The sequence below is a fragment of the Pimephales promelas genome, chromosome 8 (assembly GCF_988280905.1).
Source record: "Pimephales promelas chromosome 8, fPimPro1.hap1.1, whole genome shotgun sequence".
Classification (NCBI taxonomy): Eukaryota; Metazoa; Chordata; class Actinopteri; order Cypriniformes; family Leuciscidae; genus Pimephales; species Pimephales promelas.
Window position 1 is genome coordinate 13,006,835 of NC_142776.1, and position 4,331 is coordinate 13,011,165.

Sequence of the window (4,331 nt, forward strand, 5' to 3'; positions counted from 1 at the left end):
CAGGCATGATGGCGTAAAGTTAGGATTATAACGCAAGACTATAGAAAAAAAATATGACTGACTTTAGCTTCAGTAAAGTTAGCTTCACTCATTGAGAGAAAATGCACGTTTTGGGTTTGTAGACTTTGTAATTACGTATTTTCACAGTCTTATACCTCAACAGTTTTACATCAAACTGCGACTTTCTTTACTTTAAAATGTATCTTTTAAATTGACAAACATATGTGTAATTCAGGGCACAATTCAAACGAGATCAAAAAATTTGTTGTCTCTCGCCATTGACTACCATACATATTTTTTCCAAAATAATGTCCAATGAGCCAGAGGAAGAGGGGAGAGACTTGGGCTCTCTATTATGGCGATGGGTTTTTCCTTTTCAATTCCAGTGCGAGTCCTCATCCCTTTAAAGCGCATACAGTATTTGGGCATGTCAAAGTAGATGTTGTTTGTGAGCAACCAATGAAGACCATAGGCTGGCATTAAGCAAATTTGTTACGTTAATGCAGTAAGACTGGGATTGCTGATGACTTTTGGCAGTTCAGACTTGAGAATCGATTATTTGTTTTAGGAAGCAATAACTTTATTTGCTGTGTGCTTTGATCTCTAAATCTTTGCTGACCCTTTACGTTCACAAACAGTTATATTACACATTGCGTCAAAGGCAATATTTGAAAAGGCCCGACTGTAAAGAGAATTATAACTGCAACTATATCCACACCGACAAAAACAATATCATTTTTTATTTTAAGCGAGCACTGCAGTTTTGTTGTCTGCCACTAAATGCTGAAGCTCTTAAAGCATGATGGATTCTGAATGGCTGTCAATGTTTTTATCGTTGATTAGCTGTAAAAAAAATCATTCTGAAAGTTAGGTTGCTTCACTGTTAACTGCAATTATGGGATAGTAAAAGTGTCCATCATACACACTTCATCTCGCCGGATGTAGTTGGTCATCAGGGACGGGTACTGTTTTATGAGTACTGTGAATTCTGACATACTACTTCTGACTTTTTGCCAACTCTTTTATGAGTACTGTCAATTCAGTACTGTGAATTCAGACATATTACTTTTGTTACAAGCTGCGTCCTAAATGACGTACATATAGACTGTACTTATGCACTATATACTCAACTGTGTAGTGTATGAATTTTAAAAGGTTATTTTGTTATTTTGCATCGGAGTCTGATAACCCCTCACCCTGCTACGTAATTAAAGCTGCAACAGTTGAGTGCATGAAGTATCTAATATTCCACACTCTGTTTTTTTTTTTGTTTAACTAAGTGCATCATCTGGTTTTTACAGTGTTTTTAAAGTGAATTTAAGGCCTCGCCTGGGCAAGCTGGGTCGGTGTGTACGTGTGGGGTCACTTCCCTGGGGTGTCCAAATGGGTCATTTGTGAGGAACCCACCTTGTTTCAACACTGTTATATCCATACTGTTGCTGTACAGAAAGTGCCCATCTTGATTCAAGAGGCTTTGTTCTTTCTTTGCCAAGGAGGAAGGTGAACATCATGCAGAAATATTTTTTGTCACACATCCTATAACATACAAGGAAATGACGATGGACTTCATGGATACTTATTTTCATGTTGAAATAGCTTGTTTCTGCTAAATGCGCAAGTTCCGAGTCTTCTCTTAGTTTTCTTTCCTCCTCTCACTTTCATAAAGTGCATGGAGATGACAATGACTCTGCTGAGGGCGAACAAGTGATGTTTGTGTTGTTTACTTCTTGTAAGGTGTCCTTTGTGGGGATATAACTTGATTCAAACATGATGACATCTTGCCTCTCAGACACATATAAAGATCACCTTATTTTTGCCAGGGCTCAGACTGCAACTTTGTCTTTACTAGGACCTTTAGGAATTGGGATCTAGTGTCCTGGCACAAAGTTGTCATGACAGCTGGGGAACCTGTGCAACAGGCAACAAGTATACGGTACCTGGCATGCCTCATGGGACATAAACTGCCTAAAATTTCTGGTTGCATTCTTGGCTCTCAGGGCCTTTTGCTGTTTTTTGCTACTTTTTTAACTTATGCACTGCTGGTGGAAATGGTCTCGTGCCTGTACGCAACATCTTTACATGTAACATCTGAACATGTTACACCTAAAAAAAAAAAAACTAAAAAAAACGTTGGTACAAATAACCTTTCTACGGAGCCCCCCTAGTCCCACTTTGGCAAAAAAAATTAATTATAACTATCTTGTGGCCTCAAGATAGTAACTCGTGGCCTCAAGATACTAACTCGTAGCCTCAAGACACTAACTCGTGTCCTCAAGATAGTAACTCGTGGCCTCAAGATAGTAACTCGTGGCCTCAAGATACTAACTCGTGAGGAGTAATGCCGTTTAAAGAAACCACCGAAATTAGCTAAAACGGCTAAAGCTAGCTAAGTAAACTAGTAGAGAATGAATGCTGCTGCTGCAGGGATACGTTTGGGATGAAGAATCATCAGAAATATTATTGTTTGAAGACTGGTGTGGTCATTTCAGTTAATTACCATTACAATATCCATATTACCATTCTTTTCCCAAAACTCTGGGGCAGCTATCGGTATATTAAATGGTAAATGGACTGCATTTATATAGCGCCTTTATAGACCTAATGGCCACCAAAGCGCTTTACATTTGCCTCACATTCACCCATTCATACACTCATTCACACACCGACGGCGGTGTCAGCCATGCAAGGCGCCATCCAGCTCGTCGGGAGCAGCTGGGGTTAGGTGTCTTGCTCATGGACACCTCGACACTTGGTCAGGTGGAACCGAGGATTGAACCACCAACCTTTCGGTTCGTAGACAACCCACATGAACCACTGAGCCACTGCCGCCCCTAGTCACTATCACTTACCACAGACAATGATGAGCAGCTTTGAAGTCCGTTGGTAACCATTGGTTGGTTGTTCCAAACACATAAAAATTACTAAGATCACGCGTGTGTGTGTGTGTGTGAGCCATGATGCTAAATATACAGCATGTTTTTAAGAATTTTGAGAGTAGTCTAAAATTCTATTGAAATTCTGAGCCTGTTGATCGCCAACTAGTAGTGAAATCATCACAGATCCATTGATTTTGTTTGGATTTTTATCATTTTTTCTGTGGAATGAGTATAGTGTTTGGTGAAAAGAATGGCATATTGCCTGTTGTCATAACTTAATGGAATAATTGATTGCCAATGAAGTAAAGATGAAAATAGTGGAAAAAAAGTTAAAAAACGCCTGTTTTTTTTTTTGCATTAAATTGATGCAAAATCATGTAGAAATGTGTTTTAAGAATTATTTTTTCAGTGTATGTTGTCCGCACATGTGTTCTGTGTATCTGGAATGCATTTATTGAGAACCTACCCAACCCACTAAGGATTTGATGAAAAAAATAATTTTTCACATTTTTCTGATAAAAAATAAAGGGTGCGTACACTAAAATGGCCACAGTTTTTTTTCGCGATATTTCCGGCAGAGCAGACCCTCCAATTATTTGTTCTTAGGGTCAAAGTTAACAGAAAAAACATAAATAAAAAGTATGGCAGACCATGTCAGGTTCAACCCATTTTATAGAGCTTTTGAGACTTTGGCTCCCTGACTAAATCTTAAAGGAGTGATTACGGGGGTTCCTGTAGCTTTATCAAATGAGGTCTTAAAGGCACAAATTACAAATGACATGGTGACAGAAGTGAATCGCCTGCTTTCAAGTAGAAATGGTAAAAAAGAAAGTAGTACTACTGTTGTACTAACTTTCAATGGGAAAAACTTACCGGAGCGTATTAAGATAGGATATATGTCCTATACTGTCAGACCATTTGTGAGCAGGATGGAAGGGAAGAGTATATTAAAGCTGCCTGCAACCAGAAATGGCAAAGAAAGTGGAATGAATGTAAAACAGGAAGACATTTTTATAATCTACATAATACTGTAAGACAAAGTATATTGACACTAAATTTAAAGAGAGAAGATCAGGTTATTTTAACAAGACTAAGGATGGGACATACAAAACTTAATTCAACACTTCATAATTTAGGGAAACATGGTACTGGTTTATGCGAAATATGCCAAGTAAAGGAAACAGTTGAACATGTGTTGTTATTTTGTTCCAGGTATGAACAGGAAAGAAAGGATTTAGTGAACTAAAGGAAATGGGATGCAAAGAATTTACAATCAATAACATATTGAACACAAAACAAGGATCCAGGGAAATTGTAAGGTCAGTTTTAAAATTCATAAAGCATAGTGGTCTTAGGACTAGAATATAGTCATCTTTTAACATACTTCTAGACTGAAATCACTTCACACTCCAGCACAGGTGGTGGCGGTATGCACCATAAAGTTGGTATGCAACC